Here is a 22,966-nt window from a genome sequence, read left to right as displayed (position 1 = left end):
CTATCTTAAATTTTTTATAACTTTATTGAAGTATAATTTATACACAGTAAAATGCACAGATTATGAGAATGCTTAGATGACTTTTGACAATGTGTACACCCACATTATCAGCACCCTATTCAAGACATACAGTACTTCCATCATCTCAAAATGTCTCTTGCATCCCTCTTTGCAGGAAATTCCCATATCCCCTGTTCTGAGACAGTCTGATTACTATTACCATAGCTTCGTTTTTCCTATTCTAGATCTTTATAAAAATTAAGCTTCCTTCCTCACAGTTGGCCACCTCCTTGCCTGCCACCGCAGCTGAGGAGCCCAGGCCACTGGATGACACCCTCTGCATGGGTACAGACGCCTCGGAGATGCTGGCTGAGATCTTGGAGCTGCAGTAGATCTAGGTAGACATCATCCTGGTGAAGACCATTGAGACCATGATGGTGGGCGAGGAGGAGGACAATGACAATGAAGACGGTGGCAGGGGTGGCCATAGGCATAGGGTGTGACCACCCACACCACCTGGCCAGGATCTGCTGCAGCCATTCCTCACGACGACCTCACCCAGGTTCACCACCACCAGGAGGTGATCCTGGTGCAGGCATGCCAGGAGGTGGTGGGTAGCGAGGACTTGGATGGGGAACCAGATACTCATCCTGGTGCCAGAGCTGGCCAGCGGCGACCACCACCACCACCTCGAGCAGGCCCTGGTCACCATGGTGGGGGCTGGCAAGGGTGGATGTGGCACCATCTTGGGCAACAAGAAGTGGGGGCAGAAGCGAGTGCAGATCAGGAACCTGGAGGGCAAGTTATCTGTCTCCATGTGGTACTCGGATGAAAACAAAAAGACGTTAACCATAAAATAGTGGTTGAGAAACAGATCACTGGAGAGAACTCACCTCCTGATTATTCAGAGTATATGACAGGAAAGAAACTTCCTCCTGGAGGAATACCTGGCATTGACAGCTCAGATCCCAAAAAAACTGCAGAATTCGCCAGAACGAAGCCAAGAAAAATTTAAAAGATGATGTTCCATGAACAATAGCTGGCCTTCGCCAAGTCTGCACAAAGATGTTCAAGGATAACTGACATGAGAAAACATCTGCACACTCACTATCATGGAGTCCACTTCTGCACAGAATGTAGAAGAGCTTTTGTTGAGAGCTCAAAACTAAAACCACACCAACTGGTTCACACTGGAGAGAAGCTGTTTCAGTTCACATTTGAAGACCGTGGGAAATGCTTTTCACTGGACTTCAATTTTCACACACATGAATTTTAAAAAGGCTTTAAAAGATGCTTTATCTTGCTCTCTAATCTTGTTTCAAAAACATGGTTTTTTTGTAAAGTGTGTTCCCAACAGGACAACTCTTAGATGCAAAAGACAATTCTTTATACAACAGTGCTAAAAATGGGACTTCTGTTTACATTCTTGCAAGTATGACGCTCATTTGTCGCTTATAATTTTTTAAATTTTTTATTTTCTAAGTGTGCATATTGTACACTTTTTGAAGATATGCTTAGTAATGCTATGTGTGATTTTTCTGGAGGTTGATAATTTTGCTTGCAATAGATTTTCTTTGAAAGAATGGGCAGTTACTTGCATGCTTCAAAAATATTTTCCTGTAAAAAAAGTTATATAGGATTTGTTTGCTATATGAATTTTGGTTATATTCTTTGATGTTAATACATTTTGTATAATTGTATCATACAGCTGTATGGAGTCATGTAGTATCAAATATTAGATGTCATTTAATAGTGTTCATTTAAATCCATTTTAGTCACGTTTTTCCCAAAAAATACTGCCAGATGCTGATGTTCAGTGTAATTTCTTTGCCTGTTCAGTTACTGAAAGTGGCTCTCAGTTATACAAATGTTGTACCTTTTAAAACCTGTTGTGCACATTCCATGTAACAAAAAAGGCAACAATAAAATAGCCATCCTAAAGAAAGAATATGGCAGAACAAGCTCTGTAAGCACAGTCTTATTTTCTTTTGTTGTCCAGAATACTTATAATTCTTGAGTCTCCCAGAAATTGGAAGCTAAATAAAGCATCTTCTTTCCTTTATTTTGAACTCAGTTACAATGATTTGTTATTAAAGTGATGCATAGATATTTTAATAACTAAAAATAATTATATAGTATGTACCCTTGTATCAAGTTTTGTTTACTGTACAGAATGCTTTTGAGATACAGCTAGACTATTGTATTTATGCATAGGTATTTATTTATTTATTTATTTATTTATTTATTTATTTTACTAGTTTTGTTTTGCCATTCATGACTTGATGGGTATTTGGGTTGTACCCAATTTGGGGCTGTTATGAATAAAGTTGCTATAAATACTTATGTATACATCTTTGCGTGAGCATAAGTTTTCATTTCTCCTGAGCAAATTCTTAGGGGTAGGGTTGCTGACTCATGTAGGAAGTATATATTTAACTTTCTAAGAAAATGGTAAACTGTTTCCCAAAGTGGTTATATGTTTTACATTGTCTACAGAAGCATAGAAGAGCTCTAGTTTACTATACATCTGCTCTGGCACTTCATATTGTCACTCTCAAATTTTAGCTCTTTTAGTATGCATGGAGTTTTATTTTGTTGTTTGAATTTTCGTATTTCTAGTGACTAATGAGTTTGAGCATTCTTTAACATATTCACTGGCTATCTGAATATTTTTATGGTGAAGTGTTTGTCCAAGTCTTTTGCTCATTTTTAAACTGGTTGGTTATTTTTACTATTGAAGTGTAGCAGATTAAAAAAAATATATTTTCGATACAAGTTCTTTGTTGTACATATGTACTAAGAATGTTTTATTCCAAACAATGGTTTGCCTCTTGAGGCACAAGATTTTAAAATTTGATGAAATTTATCAACATGGTTAGTGTTTTCTGTTGAATAAATATTTGTAAATTTTTAGAGAAGATAATTTCCTGTATTTTATTCTAGATAATTTAAATTTATAGTTTCTATATTTAGGTCTTTGATCCATTTGGCAGGGATATAATTTTCATGTATAATATGAAATGGGGGGGGTGAAGCTCATTTTTTCCCCATATGAATATACAGTTGTTCTAGCACTATTTGTTAAAAATATTTTTTTTCCTGAATATTATCTTGGCGTTTTGTTGAAAATCAATTGATCCTATGTATGTGGTTCTAGTTCTAGAGCATATTCTATTCAGTTGATTTATTTTTTATTCGTATGCTTATACCACTTTTTTAAAAACTATTGTAGCTATAGAACAAGTCTTAGAACAAGCTACTGTATCTCTATCAACATTTTCCAGATTGTTTTAACTCTGAGTTTTTTTGAATTTCTAAAAATGAATTTGAATCAGCTGGTCATTTTGTAGAAACATTTCTGTAGGATTTTGTCTGGCATTGTTTCTGAGTTTATATAGGTATCTGGAGACAAATAAAATATTAATACTGAGAGTTTCAATTCAATTGTTTAGGTCTTCTTAAATTTCTCTCAATATTCTTATAATTTTAGCATACAGTTTCTATAGATTTTTATTAAAGTAATTTCTATCAATATTGTAATAATAATAGGATGCTATCACAAATAGTATTTAAATTTTGTGCAACTGTAAATGGTATTTTAAAGAAGTTTATTTTCCAGTTTTTAAGTGATTAGTATATAGGACCATAGATCATTTTTGGACTTTTCAGCTTCTGATCTAATTTTGTTTATTAATTCTAATAATTTATTTGATATATATTTTATGAATATCTATGTAGTCAAACTACATGCAGATAATGAAAGTTTTTGCTTCTTCCTTTCCAATCTTCATAGCTTTTTTCTTATCTATTGCTCTGGTATAAAGATATACAGAAGTGGTAAGAGCAGACTTCATTTTTTTTTTCCACCAAGATTTTTATTTACCCACCTTTCTGCTTTCTTTTAACACTATAAACATTGTAGGCCAAATTATTCTCTGATAGGAACCATCAGGTTACAAAGTGGTGGCAGATCTCTGCCTGCTTTTATGTTTTTATGGCCCCTCTCAACCTCTGGTTGTCACTTCTCTGTTCTTTCTCAGTTGCCCCTTAACAGTCTATTCTAATCCCTGTAAAACAGGGACTAAAAGTACTAACCTCATTGTTATGAGGTTTAAGAGAAGGCCCAGCACTAAGCCAGTCTCTCAGGAAAATTCGAACGATAGATCTTCTTTGCCCTTCAATATAGCTCTTTCTCATCTGTCATGGGCTGAGGAACCACTGGACCTGTCAACCAAGCACACAGGTATAAGTCCATAGACCAGGTGAAGGCCTAGATGACAAAATACATGGGCTTTGTGACTCCACTACTGACTGAGACTAAGGAAGGACTGACTTAGTGGGCAGTTCCAAGACCACTGAGCTCATGGTTCCCTGTGGCTGGGACCTCCATCATGACCGTGGCTTCTGGAGGGGCCTCTCAGTTCCCGCTGCCACTCTTGGAACAGTATGAGGGCTGCAGCAGAGGCCAAAAACTGAGTGACTGGCCCCAGAGAGTCGATGGGGGACACTGACAAACGAATCACAAAGTTGGTGCCGTTTGCTGTTAGGGAGGAGAGGAGGGGCCTGGGCAGGGACAGCGGCTGAAAGGTGAAGTGCAGACCGGGTTCTCAGTAGCGGTAGTGATCTGGCTTGAAGGGGCAGTAACAAGACATGCCCAGGTACTGGGCCTGCTTCTCAGTCAGCTTGGTCAGCTTCATGTTCAACTTGCCCAGGTGGGCTTCAGCCACCGACTCATCCAGCTTCTTGGGCAGGAAGTGAACCCCAACGGAGTACTTGTCTGGGTGGGTCCACAGCTTGATCTGCGCCATCACCTGGCTGGTGAGGGAGTTACTCCTCACGAAGCTAGGGTGACCCATGGCACAAGCCAGGTTAACCAGCCGACCCTCAGCCAGCAGGATGATGCCCCGCCCATTCTTCAGCCGGTACGGGTCCACCTGCAGCTTGACGTTCACCTTCTCCACAGTGTTCTTGTTGAGCCACTTGACATCCATCTCCACATCAAAGTATCCAGTGTTACACACAATGGTATCATCCTTCGTCTGCTCAAAGTGCTGGCCAAGGATGATGTCAACACAACCTGTGGTGGTGACAAAGACGTCGCCCTCCTGACAGGCCTCATCCATGGTAGTCACCTCATAGCCCTCCATGGCAGCCTGCAGTGCCTTGATGGGGTCAGTCTTGGTGATGATGACGCTGGCCCTGAAACCCCGCAGGGCCTGGGCACAGCTCTTGCCCACATCGCCATAGCCTGCTACCACCGCTACCTTGCCGGCAATCATCACGTCTGTGGCCTGCTTGATACCACCTATGAGGGGCTCCCACAGCCATAGAGGTTGTCAAACTTGCTCTTGGTGGCGGAGTCATTGACATCGATGGCAGGCACCTTCAGGATCTCATTGGCCATCATCTTGTACAGGTTGTGGACCCCGATTGTGGTCTCTTTGGATATACCTCGGAAGCTCAGCAGGAGCTGCGAGTACTCTGTGTGGATGAGGTTGGTAAGGTCGCCCGTCTTCCAGAATCATGTTGACGGGCCCGTCCTTGAGGTACATCATCTGCTCAATGCACCACAGGTACTCCTCGTCTGTTTCGCCCTTCCAGGCATGCCAGCCTTGGCAACGGCAACACTGGAATGCCAGTGCTGGCTGAAATGCCAGCTTTGGCAATGGCAGCAGCCGCATGGTCCTGGGTAGAGAAGATGTTGCAGCTGGACCACTGCACCTCAGTACCCAGGGTGATGAGGCTCATTAGGACGGCAGTCTCCACGGTCCTGTGCAGACAGCCAGGGATGTGGGCGCCGTTCAGTGGCTTGGAGGCGGAGTACCGCTCCCATATGCGCATCAGGCCTGGCATCTTGTTCTCTGCAATGTCCAGGGCCTTGCGTCCCCAGGCAGCGACTTTGTAGGGCAGTTTGTCAGACATGCTGGTGGCGCTCTTGATGGGCACGGGCGAAGGGGGCTGGGCCTCAGTCTGGGGACAGGCACTGGGCGGTCGGCGCCGGGCAGGGAAAGAGCAGACATTCTTGCCTTGCTCACTTGGTCTTGGAAGAAAGAGTTCAATGTTTCAACATTAAATATGATATTAGCTGTAGGTTTTTCATACATGCCCTTTATCAGGTTTGTTGAATGTTGTCACATATTTTTGCTGCATGAATTGAATAACTTATACTTTTTCTAATCTTCTGTTAATGAAGAGAATTCCAACTATTAATTTTTGGATGTTAAAACAAACTTGCATCTTGGGATAAACTCCACTTGGTCATTATGAATTATCCTTTTTATATATCATTGGATTTTATTTCTTAATATTTTGTTTAAAAATTCCTCCATCATGATTGTGGTCTGTGATTTTTTCTTGTAATATCTTTGTCAGGTTTTGGTATCAGAGTTACATTATTCGTATGAAATGAATTAGAAAGGATTAATTATTTTTACACATTAAATAAAATTTATCATTGAATACATCTGGACTTTTAGTTTTTAAAATTTTTGTGTGTGAAAGTTTTATCGTGATTTCTTTATCAGATAAGTGGCTATTTTATTTTTTTCATTTTTGTGTCAGTTTTGCAAAGTGCATTTTACAATAACTTTATCCAATATATAGTAATTAAAATTCACTGAATAAAAGTATTTTTCAGTAACATTTCATTGTGTTTTTAATGTTTCTAGGACACATAATGATATGCCATCTTTTATTCTTTGGGTTGATAATTTGTGTTTCCTTCCTTTTTATCCCCTGGTTCATCTAGCTAGATATATGCCCCCCTCCCCTTTTTTTTAATCCTTTTGAAATTAATTTTTTGTCTTTTTATTTACGATGCTATTTGTTTTTTCCTGCTATATTAATTTCTGCTCTTCTATTTGTTACTTCTTTCTCTCTGCTTATTCCTTATTTAATTACACTTATTCAGGCTTTTTAAGTGGAAAATCTAGATTGTTGATTTCACATCTTTCTGCTTTTCTTTATTTAAAGTGATAGATTTTTACTTTTATAACTGTTTTAGCTACATCCTATCCATTTCATCTTTTGTATTATCATTTTGGAATAATTCTAAACTCACTTTTGATTTTTTCTTTGATTCACTGGTTACTTAAAAGAGGGTTATTTTCCATACTTTTGAGATTTTTCTGTATATCTCAATGTTATTGATTTTTATTTTAATTTTGTTGTGTAAGAGAACAAATATATTTTAAATAATTTCAAGTTTTCAAAATTTCCTGAGGCTTATGATATACCCAGTATAGGGTATATTTTCATGGTTGTTCCATGTGATTTGAAAAGAATGTGTATTTTGTTCTTGTTTGGGTATAATATTCTATGAATATCAGATTGTTTTGATTTGTTTATTCAAATATTCTTACTAACTCATACTGTGTGTGTATGTGTACTTGTTCTATCAAGTACTAAGAGATGTAAAAATATTCTTTCATTGCTATCAATTTTTGCTTCACGTATTTTGAAGCTTTTTTATTATAGGTATTTAAGATATACATTTAAGATTATTTTGACTCTTTTATCCTTTTGAAATGACCCACTACTTGCCTTGAATTCTAATTTGTCTGACATTATTACAAATTCACAGGATTTCTTATGGTTAGATTTTGTGTGGCATATTTTGTTCATTTTCTTTTACTTAATTTTCTTTCCCGGTATGCTGTCAATGTCTTTATTTAAGTCATTGGTAAAAATGTTTAGGCCAGGAACAGTGGCTCATACCTGTAATCTCAGCACTGCTGGAAGCTGAGGCAGGTGGATTACTTGAGACCAAGGAGCTAGAGACCAGGAGGTTGAGACCAGCCTGGCTAACATTGTGAAACCCTGCCTCTACCAAAAATACAAAAATTAGCCAGGCATGATGGTGCACAGCTGTGGTCCCAGCTACCCAGGAGGTTGAGGCATGAGAATTGTTTGAACCCGGGAGGCGGGGGCTACAGTGAGCCGAAATTGCTCCACTGCACTCCAGCCTGGGTGACAGAGAAAGACTCTGTCTCAAAAACAAACCAATAAAAAAAGGTTTAACAGTAGCAAATGTCTTATTATTCCACTCCCATTTCTTCATTTATTTCCCCCCTTTATTGACTTTCCCCCCCACATTCATACATTGCTAAATTAATGCCAAGGATATTATAGGTACTTAGTATTTATAGCTTTGAGAAACAAAAATATTTATAGCTTCGAAAAACAAAATGTTTTATATGTTTTCATATATTTAGCTTTTGTGGTATTTTGCATTCCTTCCTGTAGATTCAATTTTCCATCTGGTATAATTTTCCTTCATCATGAAGAACCTGCCTAGCATGTTTTAAATGTTGCATTTATGTTGGCAATAGTCTCCCAGTTTTCATGTATTTAGAATTCTGATTTGATAATTTTCTTCTTTTGGTCTTTTAAGATGTTGTTATATTTTCTTCTTGTCTCTCTTGTCTCTGATGGGAAAGCATCACTCACTTTTATAATTTATCCCCTGTATTAGTCTGTTTTTTCTTTAGCTATTTTTATGAGTTTTTTCTTTATCTTCGTTTAAAGCCATTTTATATGATACTCTTAGATGTGTGTGTGTGTTTTCAATTTATTGTACTTGGTGCTTACTGGCTTTTTTGAACATCTAAATTGACATTTGTAATCAATTTTAGAAAGTTTTTATTCTTTCTATCTCTATATTCTATTTCTATATTTTTTCATTTCTTATTCTTTCTTATTCTATATTCTATGTCTATATTCTTTCATTATTTTAGCTATTTTTTCATTATTTCTAAAATGCAATACTATATATTTGACTACTTAATATTGTTACACTTCAATCATTATTTTAAATATTTTTCTTTCTGTGCTTTAGTTTGAGTGATTTTTGCTGTCCTGTTTTAAGTTTATTTGTGTCCAATATGCTCATAAACACATTCAGTGAATACTTTATTTCAGGTATCTATTTTTTAGCATCAGGATTCTATTTTGGTTTTCTTTTACAGTTTGCAAATCTCTCCAAAATTGCTTTGCTCATTATGCTTATTATTTTGTATAGATTCCCATACAAATTTATCAGTCATTTATATGTTCTTATTTTATAATTCCGGCATCTAAACTGTGTATCTATTTTTATGAACTGATTTTCCTCTTGATTATTGGTCTAGAACACATTTTACTGTTTCTTCACATATCTTGTAATTTTTTTATTGAAACCTAGACATTATGTATAAAGAAAACTAGAGACTGAAGTGGACTATGAGGTTGCAGGAGTAGAAGCCCATAAAACTTTGAAAATGAGAGACAGTGAGCTTACAAAACATGAGGCCATTCACATTGTACCTGCACATAGAATGTCCATAAAATTTTAAAAGTCACAGTATTGAGGCTTGTCTGATCCTATTTTAATGTTTCCTAAAATTTCAGTTGAATAATGAAGTTATCCCTACATTTTCACCTATAGCAGTCTCTAATGAAGAAGGAACTTATCTTGAATGAAGAAAGAGTTGGCATAAAAGGCTTAACGAGTAGTTATCTACAGTCATGCATTGCCCAATGATTGGGATATGTTCAGAGAAATTCATTCAGAACAAATGAACCATTTTGAGTTTGATATCTCAAACTAGTTGCTATTTTTTCCACACACAAAAAATAGAAGAACTGTATGCCATTGTGATTGTACTCCTCATGAGACACGAACCAGAGATTTTTGGATTAGAAAACACTACCATGAATTTATTGTGCTCTGTGGCTAGTGTAACCTGAAAAGAGAATGAATATAGACCCTGAAAAAAAGGGGCTAGATCTGACTCTACCACAGAGACATTGAGACATTTTGTAGTGATTTGCTTCTTATTCTTGACAATATGATGATTAGAGCGCATAATCATAAACTGCCAAGGTGCATGCTTTGTTTGATGGCAGGAAAAGATTGAATAATTTCTCTGGAAGGAAGATAAGGAAAAGAATGAGCTGCTGCAATTGTAAATGTCATTACTTATGGAGAGCCAGAGAAAAGTGTTCAAAGTGGTCATGAAAGCCAATGTACCAATTAAGTAAAGATCTTGAGGTGAAGAAGTAAATGGAGACTAAATGGCTGCAAAGCATGAGAAGCAGGCCATGTGCACTTAGGAAACATTGAGCAAAGCAGTTCCATCAGTTGTTTATTCTTGCCTCAGTCTTAAACATTAAAGGATTCAATTGTAAATTCTTTTTTAAACTATTATGGTATAAAATTAATTAATGTAAAAATGTGTGTCTTTACCATGTACAACATATTTTGAAGTATGTAAACATTGTGGATTGGCTAAAGAGAACTAATTAACGTATGTGTTATCTCACATTATGTATCTTTTTTTGCGGTAGAAAACAAAATCTACTCTGTTAGCTATTTTTAAGAGTATAATACATTGTTGTTAACTATAATCACCACTTATTCCTCCTATCAAACTGAAATTTTATATCCTTTGACCAAAATCTCTCTGACTCACTCCCCATCCCCTACCCAGCCCCAGGTAACCACCATTGTACTCTCTGCTGCTATGAGTTCAACTTTTAAAAATTCCACATACAAGTGAGATTATGTGGTATTTGACTTTTTGTCCCTGGCTTATTGGGGTTAATATAATGTCCTCCAGGTTTATCCATGTTGTTGCAAATGACAGAATTTCCTTCTTTTTTGAAGGCTGAATAGTGTTCTATTGTGTACATATACACCACATTGTCTTTATCCATTCTTATGTAGAGAGACACTTAGCTTGATTCCATATCTTGGCTGCTGTAAATAATACTTTAATGAACATGGGAGTACAGACATTTCTTTGGCAGGTTGATTTAATTATAAATCCTGTGAGAGACTGTCTGCTTGGACCACAAAATGTGCCTCACATTATTTTCTGGGGAGGTGACAAAAACTTCTCTGCCCTGTATTTCACAGTTACAGGATATCTACCTGATGTTGGGGTGACAAGGACAGAGTTGGAGAGGATGTCAGGACATTATTCTTCTTTGATGCTGTATATTAACTTCTCCATTATTCCCACTGAGGTGAATGCACAAATATTACAAATAAATTCAAGCGTATTTTTGCTTAAGTTCTCTGGTGATACATTCAAATTGCAAAGAGGTAGAGGCCATGCAAAACCATGTTTTGTGGTGTGCTGTGTCACTGTGGCTCTCATTCCCCATTTGCACTGTATGAGAAGACATGGCCTCATTGCTCTGACCTGTTGGAAGACCCTCATTGTCATTCCACAGGTAAGCCCTTAGAATCCTCTTCTTTCTTCTTTGTTACAACCATCTTCCTCTAGCCTGTGACCTCCAGACCATGGGTTACATAATAAAGTGTCCCTCTATTAGCTTGACAACAAATGACACCATAACCAATTGTTCCTTCCCAACACCTGGATTTTTTTTCTCTGATATGAGTGGTGAAGGTGGGAAGGACATTTCATCCTTCCACATGGGCCAGTTTTTCCCCATGGCCTAGAGTCTCCTTTAGTACTGCCTTATCCTTGAACATATTTCCTCTTGGATCCTTTTCCTGACCAAACTCTTATTGAGTTGTATTTGCTTATTTATTTAGGCCCCTCATAGTGTAGCTATGCATATTTATCTAGTCATTTCTATGTTATTTATATAGTTATTTTTAGTATGACCTGAAACAAAATATCTGCTCTTTGAGCTGTTTTTCTATTACCAGTAGGAAAAGCCTGAGCTTATCCTTCCATACCTTCTTGCCTAGTGCCCAAGGCATATATTTAAAGGGAATGTACCAAGGTTAAAGGAGTAACTTTTGGTTTCTGTAAAAGAGTTTTTGGTACTTATACAAAATGAATCAATGAACTAACTTTAATGAGAATTTACTCGACCCTGAGTTTAATATCTTTTGCACTGTCCTCAGTTCTGTTAAATTGATCTAACTCAGGATTCCCCTTTTTGATGCATACGGTGGCCTTGCTGAGAGTAATATTGAATATTAAAAAACCTTGTGCTGGATACCTGAGAAAGTAAATTCTGAACTTCTTCATAACTAAAAATTACAAAATTTTGTATATATATCTTGCCTGCATTGTGCAGAGAATCAAGGGAGGGTAACAGAAAGGTCTCAAGTTTATTAATGAAGCTAAATATGTTTGTGATGAAAGTCAACCCTACAGCCAGAATTGATGCTGGAAATAGAACTAGCGTTGAAGTGAGAGATGGAGCTGAAAAGAATATTGTGACTTGTGCTACTACTTGTCATAATGTAATGGAGAGGACCCAGTGAAATAACTAGTATAATTACCTGCTGAGAGAATGGACTATATTATAATTATACCAGAAAGAGAATCACATGCAGTTTTTTTAGACTCCTTAAATCAGAAAAATTACCACCTCAGCTGGACATTTCCCCAAGGTCTATGAGTCTTTTCATTGCCTAATCAAAATCTCTGTTGCTGAAGTTTAACATAATATACCTAATAGGTGAAATCAGGACTGCAAAGCCAGATTTTCTGGGTCCAAATCCTGGCTGTTTCACTTATTAACTGGATGCTCCAGTTCTGCAAGTTCTCTGTTTTATTTTTAACAGAATTTAAGACAACATTAAATGTTTTATTTTATTTTAGTGGTATTTTAAAACAACTTTAAAGGGTGGGTACAAAAAGCAAATTAATAGATACATGTAAATTACTTGTAGCACCCCTTGGCATGTATACATGTATTGAGGGCTTTGTCAGTGTTCACATTTTTATTGCACATTTTTTTCCAGGTGAAAGAAATCAACATTTCATTCCCAAGTTCTCATATAATATCACCTTTAAGCAAACACTATCTTTTATTAAAAGGTCAAATCTTAACGAGTCTGAGGAGAATGGCTTCGTAATTCTTGGAGACTGTTTACCTTCCCTTGGTAGCAATTCCATTAAATGGAACATATGCCACCTCTTTGACAGACAAGAGCTGAAAGAACGAACTTCCTGCGGAATACAACACAAGGGTTTTGTTAACAGTCAAATAAGAAGCTCTTGAATCAAATAGAACGGAAAGAAAGGGAGAAATTTATGAGAATTTGAAAATATAAAAGAAAAGTGAGACATTTTTGGAAGGGCAGAGAAAAAGACCGTGTGTGTGTGTGTGTGTGTGTACATATGTTCAATTATTAGGTTACTAGTCTATAACACTGTTTTTTCCCTTGAGAATAGTTTCCTAAATATATGATGAATTTCCAGCATGGCCTAATTTTGTGGAGCATATTCATACACAGAGAAAAACTCTACTTCAGCGTTTGTTTTATTTGCTCAAGGTCTTATTCTCTGAAATAGGAATGCAGGATATTGGTGTGGCATTCCTATGTTACAGATCCATCCTGGCCAGCGGGTCATAATTTCCTCTGTTCCATTTGGTCCATGACTCCCTTGTGTCACAGGAAGGTAATGTTTGAAATGCATCACCTTGATGGCGCACTCTGTCACCCTGCAGCAAAACTTTTCACTCACGAGATAGCACTTAATTCATATGTTCTTTCCAATCAATTTAAACTTTCAAAAAAATCAAATAGTGTTTTGCACGACACAGGTGATATTCATGAACTTATTACCCCTCTCAAAGACCGTTTCTCTTGGCAGCTGCTTTACACTGAATAAAGATGAGGCTTCTTCACTCCATCAATTGAGACTAACATCAGTGCAGCTGTGTCCTATTGAGGCTGAAAAAGTAAAAATGAGATTAATTTTTCAGTGAGTTAGATTCATCTACAGAGAACATAGAGACAATTTAGGCCAGACAACTTTGTTTTAGAAGGTTTCACACCTCTACACTATTAACAAAGTTGCTTCCATATTTAACTTTCATTTTGACTAAACCCAAAGGGTTAGACATTTTTTCTTCTTATTAGAATTGATGGTCTGTGTTGCACAGGGCAGACAGCTCAGTTGATTTTTGCTTAGTGCCAATTACATTTGGTCTAAGGCCATGAGTCTCACCCTGGAGGTACATCAGAATCACCTGGGGAATAGGAACGGTGTAAAAAACTCAGGAAACATTGTCAATGTGTTTTTTTTTATATTCATACTTTTCTCTGAATGCTTGCTTATGCAATGACATATTCATTTATCAGAGCCAGATTTCTGCAGACACTGGAAATTAAAATAAAATAGGACAGATTTCTTGGTTTTAAGAAGCTTACAGTTGACTGACAGGGAAACTAATAAAAAGGCAATTTCAATGCATGGTTCTTCTTAAATTATGTGAGAAAAAGGAGATCTTCTAACCTGGTGGCACAAGACATACATTTGGTGAGGAGGGAGGCTTACTGGACGAAGTGTCCACTGAACTGAGTACTGCAGAAAGAAAAGGCGTTAGCAGGATGAAGTAGGGTAAAGGAAATTTCATGAAAAAAGTCACATAGCTGGAGCATGAATAACAGTCTTTTTCATGTACTGAAACAAAACAGTTTGATTTTGCTAGAATACCAAATACAAGGAGATGAGTAAAAAGCGATAAAACTGGAGAGGTAGGCAGGATTCAAGTTTCCATGCACCTTCCATGCCAGGCTTAGGAGGAGAGATAAAACCTATAAGTGACAGAGAGCGTGTTAAAGGTTTTGGGTTTTCATTTTAGATGGCTCCTTCATGCTTCCGATAACATCATGGAAAACCAAACAAATGCAAATATATAAAGCAAACTGGATAATACAGATTAACATATCTCAGACATGGTAGACCCTGGTGGAAAAAAAGTACTTGCCATCAATCAGCAATCTAAATTAAGCACACAGCCACAATATAGGGCCTTATAAGTCATAGAAGTAGCCAAGATGGTCATTTCATTAAGGTTGACACAAAGGAGGAGTCCCTTCTGGCTAAACAGTTTAGAGATGGTGTATTAGACTGTTTTCATGCTGCTGGTAAAGACATACCTGAGACTGGGCAAATTTACATAAGGAAGAGGTTTAATTGGACTTACAGTTCCATGTGACTGGGGAAGCCTTACAATCAAGGTGGAAGGCAAAAAGGAGCAAGTCACATCTTACATGGATGGCAGTAAGCAAAGAGAGAGCTTGTGCAGGGCAACTCCTGTTTTTAAAACCATCAGATTTGGTGAGACTCATTCACTATCATGAGAACAGCAGGGAAAGACCTGCCCCCATAATTCAGTCACTTCCTAGTGGGTCCCTCTCACAACACGTGGAAATTATGGAAGCTACAAGATGAGATTTGAGTGGGGACACAGAGCCAAACCATATCATTTTACCCCTGGCCCCTCCCAAATCTCATATCTTCACATTTCAAAACCGATCATGCCTCCCCAACAGTCTCCCAAAGTCTCAACTCATTTCAGCATTAACTCAAAAGTCCACAGGCCGAAGTCTCATCCAAGACCCTTCTGCCCATGAGCCTTTAAAATCAAAAGCAAGTTAGTTACTTCCTAGATACAATGAGAGTACAGGCTTTGGGTAAATACAGCCATTCCAAATGGGAGAAATTGGTCAAAACAAAGGGGCTACAGGCCCCATACAAATCCGAAATCCAGTGGGGCAGTCAAATCTTAAAGCTCCAAAATGATCTCCTTTGACTCCATGTCTCACATCCAAGTCACACTGATACAAGAGGTAGGTTCCCATAGTCTTTGGCAGCTCCACCCCTGTGGCTTTGAAGGGTACAGCCTCCCTCCCAGCTGCTTTCATGGGCTGGCATTGAGTGTCTGTGGCTTTTCCAGGCACATAGTGCAAGCCATCAGTGGATCTACCATTCTGGGATCTGGAGGACGGTGGCCCTCTTCTCACAGCTCCACTAGGCAGTGCCCCAGTAGGGACTCTGTGTGGGGGCTCCCATCCCACATTTCCCTTCTGTACTGTCTTAGCAGAGGCTCTCCATGACGACCTCACCCCTTCATCAATGTTCTGCCTGCACATCCATGCTTTTCCATACATCTTCTGAAATCTAGGTTGTTTCCAAACCTCAATTCTTGACTTCTGTGCACTCATAGGCTCAACACCACATCATACATGGATGACAACAGGCAAAGAGAGAGTTGTGCAGGGCAGTTCCCATTTTTAGAACCATCAAATGTGGCACATATACACCATAGAATACTATGCAGCCATAAAAAAGGATGAGTTCATGTCCTTTGAAGGGACATGGATGAAGCTGAAACCATCATTCTCAGCAAACTAACACAAGAACAGAAAACCAAATATCGCATGTTCTCACTCATAAGTGGGAGTTAAACAATGAGAACACATGGACACAGGGAGGGGAACATCACACACTGGGGCATGTCAGGGAGTGGGGGGCTAGGGGAGGTATAGCATTAGGAATACCTAATGTAGATGACAAGTTGATGGGTGCAGCAAACCACCATGGCACTTGTATACCTATGTAACAAACCTCCACATTCTGCACATGTACACCAGGACTCAAAGTATAATAATAATAATAATAATAATAATAATAATAATAATAAACCATCGGATCTCATGAGACCTATTCACTATCCAAGAGGAGCATGAGAAAGACCCACCCCGATAATTCAGTTATCTCCCTCTGGGTCTCTCTTACAACACGTAGCAATTATGGGAGCTACAAGATGATATTTGAGTGAGGACACAGAGCCAAACTATATCAGGTGGGTAGTAGAGTACAGTGGCCCATGCTTGGCTCTGAATAAGGGGTAAAATTTTGATAAGCAGAATTCTAGAAAGAAGGAAAGAATGACATGAACAGACAACTGCAAATGTGAGGTCCTTGTTGTTGATTGACAAAATGGTCAGAGCATGGGGATTCTTAAGGGGCTAGGAATGGAAAACACTATGAAGTCAAGCAGGAGCCCAATCATAGCAGGTTTCTTGAATGCCAAACCCACAATTTCGAAATTTATAGAAAAATGTGATCCAGGGAAAATTTCTAAGCAAAGGAGAAGCATCTTTAATACTAGGTGCTGTGAAGTTTGACTTAGTATCAGAGTTCCTTATGGAATTAAAAAAATGCAATTAATAATCTGAACTAGTATGGTAGCAAGTAGAAACAGAAGAAATCTAGGAGCAATGAGATTACTTGCCTATTTCTGATCTACTGGCCAAAAGCATTTTTATCAAGGCCATTGTGTGATTCTGAACTTCATCTGGAATTGGAAGCAATGACTTTGGTGATACCCCCAGTACCCATAGTCATGAGGACTAAATTTTACACTGGAAGGTGGAGCTAACTATAGTATGCGGAGCATGAAGAAATTCAGTTATTAAGCCAGTGCTCCCCAACTTTCCTATTGTTAAAGCCTCTTAGATAACTTGTTAAACAGATTTATAGACCCCACCAAGGTAACAGAATCAGATGCTCCAGGGGAGCATGTGTGCTGAAGCCCTGTCCTACCATCAGACAAGTTGGTGAACCTAGATCCAGGGAAAATGTGACTTCAAAGCACCAAGGTAATTGATGGGCTATAAAGGCCTGTGTTGACATCATTTGCGCAGCAGTTTTTAAAGTATAATGGTCATTAGTTTTCCCAGGTCCTGAGAAGTTAAAGTCATAACCCAAATCTGACTGTTTCCCCTTCCCTCCTCCACTATCACCCTATTTTGATCCACCGCTATCTCCTTCCAGGGTCGCTCTAATGTATCCCAACTGGTCTCTCTGTTTCTGTGCTTTCTGGGATATAGTCTGTTTCCAATACAGGAGATGAAATAGTCTTTTAAAAACAAATCTCAGATCATGCCATGCCTTGCTCTACAACCTCCAGTGATTTCTGTTTATGCATTTTAAAAATTCAAACTTCTTATCATGGCCTCCAAAGCCCTACAGGGGCTGTTCCCTGCCCATCTGTCTTGTTTCAGCTTCTACCACTTTACTTTGCTCATGCTGACTTGTTTCCTGTTGCCCTTGGCATCGAAAGCTTGTCAATCTCTTTGAGTTTGGCCCTCATTATTCTTCCTTCAAGGGACCATCTTTCTCCAGATATTCACTGGACTTGTCCTACAGTGTCATCCAGAAAGGCCCTCCTAACCCGAATGTAGATGAGCTTCTATGTACCAAAATCACCTCTTCATACTCCTGTTTAACCCTTTTCCTGATTCATTTCACCTCAAAAGTCCTATCACTATCTGATCTTTTATTACATATGCATAAATATGTTTTCCTCTGTCTCCTCTACTAAAATGTATATGCCCTGGGATTGTGCATTCTGTCTAGCTGTCTAGTTCACCATATTCCCCAGTGCTGAGAATGGTGCCTAACAGTTAGTTTATGCTCAATAAGCATGTCTTGGATGGGTGGGTGAATGAATGATGTACTCATAATGCAAGAGGAGTTATTTGGTGTATATGCCTTTTGAATCAGTGCCTTTTTCTACGCTGCCATCTCTATAATTCAGCCTTTAATTGTCTGAACTACATGCTCTTTGTAATCTTTTCTCATATTTTCATGCTTACACACCAGATGACCTGTTTTTTTGTGTGTATGTGAGATCATTATTTATACAATATTTTATTACATACATTGGGAGAGATTTCTATTAGGCACAGTTAGGCTACGAAGAACATTCCCATCTTTACTGGCCTCTTGATACTTCTCTCTTCTCATACTTGATTTTACCCCAGGTGTTTGAGCATCCTACTCACATGTCTGAGGAGGGAGACCATCTAGTGAATGCCAAGACTCTGTCCGAGGGCTTTACCTAGGATCAAGTAGTCCTTGGTTTCTCTGACCTTCCTCCTCATCTTTCTCTAATAGAAGCAGTCTCCTACTGGAGTGAGAGTTAGAGACAAGCTCTTAGAAAAAGTTGTTGCTTCTAGCGAAGGTATACTTAGGTCCAGATTTGGGACATTACTAGTATTTAGAGGGTCTGGACTCCATTAGCCTCAGGAAAGTCTGATGTCCAGGTAGGCAAAAGCTCCTGTAAAATACACCATTCAGTGTGGCCAAATTTACATTTCCCAGTTTGTTTTAAAGACATGAGATTTAGAGCAACATGGCATTAGGCCATTGATTTGGTCTTTATTGTGTCTATCTCACTGGCATTAAGTCAGTCATAATTATCTAATCAGCTCTTTGATGGTCTGTTTATCTGAGATTTTCTAATTTCTAAATTCACTTCACAGAATAAGCTAGCCAATGAGCAATTCCAAATGAGGTTTACAAGACAGACTTAGGATCTCTTATAATCACTGCTATCTCTGATTCATTTCACCTGTTGAAATTCAGGAATATAAAATTTGTTGTTATTGTGGCTATTTTAAATATTCTACCAGCTATGTGCTTTCTTTCTCATATTTGATTGCGGTGTCCTCCCTAAAAAGAAATTCACCTGAAATCATAGGTTGTGAACTCAAGATAAGATGGTAAGAATCATCAACTGGGCTGCATACGGATGACACAACCGTGCATGGAAACAAAACTCTCATCAATACATGCACATGCACAGAGATCTATCAGCTGCATTTACACCTTGCCCAAGCAACAAACACATTACATTCTTCCTTTATCTTTTCAGAGCAAGATAGGTCAGCAATTGCCTCAGAGTCTAAATCAGTACTTCATTAGAAGAAATTGTTCTTCTAGAAACATCGTTACATTGACAGCATGTTGAGAGGAGCCTAAGGGTGGGCTTCTACAGTTTAGCTCCATGCCCAGTGGCCCTGCCTGCCTCACGCTGACCTGCCTTCCAGGATGTGCTGAGGAAGTTTCCTGACTAGGAGCTTCAGCCCCCGTGGCTTCTGCCTTATTTCCTAGGCAGGCAAGAACGGTTGCCTCTCCGGTAAGGTTTCGCTTGCGGAGGACCTGCCTGGAGGCAAATCTGTCTAGTTATCTCCTTGCCTTTTGAAGCGACACTGCACACAGCTGCTTTTGCCTCATCTCAGCTCCTACCTGCCTGGAAGAGACTTTGCCTGAGAAGTCCTGACCAGGGCGCCTGAAGAGTTATTTATGTGGGATGTGAATCTCTCCACAGGAACCCAGAGAGTCGATTTGCACACCATGCTTTTCATCACTGAAGGCGATATTTTTTTTCTTTTGGTTCAGATGTCTAGAGCTAAAACAGAGAAAAATATTTTCCTAGTTGAAGAAACATCCCTTTACAAATTTGACAAGGGTAAGGGTAAGGCTCTTCTGACAAGTAATTGGCATGAAAACTGGTAATACGTGGTATTAAAGGGCATGAAAAAAGGAGAGCGACTGCTATCCTTTAAAATGGCTGTGAACTGGAGTAATGAAATATTTTTGGGGAAAAGGTGGGTAAAATGTGAGTGGCTTTTAAAAATGAGTAATTCTAAATTAATTTTGAGAGATTTCATATTTTCTAAGTTATTAATAATCGTTTAATTATATGACTTTTGCCTACATTTTAGTATTCTGGAGGAAAGAGATCTAAATCCTTTGGGGCAAGTCACTGAAGTTGCTTGACGGCTATTTTGCTGCCTTCTACCTGTAGGGTAACTGCTGCCGTCTACCTGTAGGGGAAGCGCTTCCTCTGGAGGGGGGATGCAGCACCCGGAAGCAGTCATGTCAGGCCTGCCTGATTCCCATCTTCTTGCCAGGTAAAATCTGATTGAAGTGGCGGGGCTTAATACCTAGGTGAAGGGTTGATAGATGCAGCAAGCCTGCATGGCACACGTTAACCTATGTAACAAACCTGCACGTCCTGCACATGTATCCCAGAACTTAAAATAAAATAATATTAAATTAATACTAAAAAAATCTGGTTAGGCCGGGCGCGGTGGCTCACGCCTGTAATCCCTGCACTTTGGGAGGCCGAGGCGGGCGAATCACCAGGTCAGGATATCGAGACCATCCTGGCTAACACGGTGAAACCCCGTCTCTACTAAAAATATAAAAAATTAGCCCGGCATGATGGCGGGTGCCTGTAGTCCTGGCTACTCGGGTGGCTGAGGCAGGAGAATGGCGTGAACCTGGGAGGCAGAGCTTGCAGTGAGCCGAGATCGCGCCACTGCACTCCAGCCTGCACTCCAGCTCCTAGTCCAGCGCAGAGCGAGACTCCGTCTCAAAAAAAAAAAAAAAAAAAAAAAAAAAAAAAACCTGGTTAAAGTGAACGCCAAAGCAGCAGGGTTGATTGAATTAGGGGTGTGGCTGCCTGCAGTGCCTTGGAGGTGGACAGGAAAGGAATCCTTGAGCCTGCCTTTGCTGGCTTATGTAGTCCTGATTTCTGGGACTTCCTCTTGCTTTCTCCCTGAACCTGTAGGCACTGGCATAGTTCTGGTTTCCTGGGTTCCCAAATTGGGGTCAGAGTGGGAAGAATAAGCAAAGCATCAATAGAAATGACCAGAAAATATCTTCCATCACTGCATTGCCATATCTGGTGGTGGCTGAGCAGTTTGCAGAGGCTGCTGCAGACTGCCACAGTGTGCTTTCAGGGGTGATGGAGGTTAGGAACCAAGACCTTAGAGCTGGATCAGCCTACTGTGGATCCTGGCTCTGACACTTAATTGCTGGGTGAACTTGAGCAAGTGACTTGAATTCTCCGAGATGTAGTTTTCTTATAAGAAATGAGGATACTAAACCCCACTTTGTAGGAGTTCTATATGTTCAATGAAATAATATTTGTTAAGTATTCAATATAGCATGGCTCATTGTAAAGGCTCAATTAAGGGTAGCTTTTGGGGGTAGTTATGTACATGTGCTAAGATAGAAACTTTTGCTGTTGTAGCTATTCCCACCTCAGTATAACCAATGCTCAGTGAATAACAGGTGAAACATCGACTCTGTGTGGCTCTTGACTGCAGGTTTAAAATCCCAGACTCGTTATCCTCTCCTATTGAACATGCTTGCTGTCACCAGTTGTTACTTTGCAAAGTGCTCTAAAGTAACCTAAGACAAATAAAGAAAGTTAAATAAATCACAATTATACTTCCAAACCAGTTTTATTTGCTCTAGATCAGGGTCAGCAAACTTTTTCTGGAAAGAGCCAGATAGTAAATATTTTAGGCTTTGTAGGCCATAAGGTCTCTGTCTAACTACTAAACCCTGCCATTGTTATGTGAAAGCAGCCAGAGGCAATTCTTTAAAAATGAGATTGACTGTGTTCCAATAAATCTTTATTTATAAAAGCAAATGGTGGGCTAGATTTGTCCTGTGGGCTCTGATTTGCCAGCCCTTTACTAGAATATGGTGATTATGTTCAATCTTGGGACATTTTGCTTTGCTTTTTGTTTGTTTCTTTAACAAGAAAAAGATACAAGAGAAAGTGATGGCACGGAAAGTGATACCTGGACCTCTGGAGTACAGTGTCCTAGTCTCAGTGCTGACACTAGCATACTGAGTCACATGAGAATTACATGGGACTTCTCTGAAGTATTTCAAAATGAAAGATATTCATTTTAAAAATCATACATTGGAGCTGGGTCTCTCAAAACATATTTTTTACAGTTTTATGACCTGTACTGTGCCTTAGATGTCATATCTGACTGCTTAACCATTCTCACACACACCACTTGTCAAGACAAGATCATCAGCCAGTGCTTATGAGCCATCGATGTTTAGGCACTGCCCCATAATTTAACTCTGCTCAGGTCAATATGTGCGGTGAATGTTCAACAGCAGGATGCTGAAGCAGTGTCTAGAGGTTGTATTAAGTGGGATAGAAATAAGTGGGCTAAACAGAAAAAAACGCTTTAAAAACACTGAAGTGCCATCCTAAATTAGTCAGCCAGCTGTGGATTGCTTAGGAACAGCAGGATCAGCCAGACAAGACTGGCTTTCAGCCTGCAGGTCAAGGGATAATGTGTTTGACCTCCTGTGCACCCATGAGTAAATGTTGCTGGCTGTAACACTGCCTCATCCACATAGCCAGGGTTTGTCTCCATGGAGCCAGGAGGCCATTCGACTAGGCCTTCCTCACAGTCAACATGGCTCAAATTTAGACTTTCAGCATTATCCCCAAATAAGGTCATACATACTAGCACAGAGATACATGACAGGATGGAAAAAAATATGTTGTAAAATATGGAACATATGTCTCATTACCATGCCACAGTGCTTCTAGGACACAACAAATTAATATTTTTCGTTAACTTAAC

The 22,966-nt window shown here is 39.1% G+C and overlaps 2 pseudogenes; one reads left to right on the top strand and one right to left on the bottom strand.

Moving 5' to 3' along the window:
* Window positions 1-629: 629 nt before the first annotated feature.
* Window positions 630-1,276, top strand: LOC106634494 (transcriptional repressor protein YY1-like; annotated as a pseudogene).
* A 3,293-nt stretch (window positions 1,277-4,569) lies between these two features.
* On the bottom strand, window positions 4,570-7,211 carry LOC100972523 (adenosylhomocysteinase-like; annotated as a pseudogene).
* Window positions 7,212-22,966: the final 15,755 nt, after the last annotated feature.

This window comes from Pan paniscus, chromosome 13 (assembly GCF_029289425.2).
Source record: "Pan paniscus chromosome 13, NHGRI_mPanPan1-v2.0_pri, whole genome shotgun sequence".
NCBI lineage: Eukaryota > Metazoa > Chordata > Mammalia > Primates > Hominidae > Pan > Pan paniscus.
Note: the sequence above shows the minus strand (reverse complement) of the source record. Positions and strands in the feature narration are given on the sequence as shown.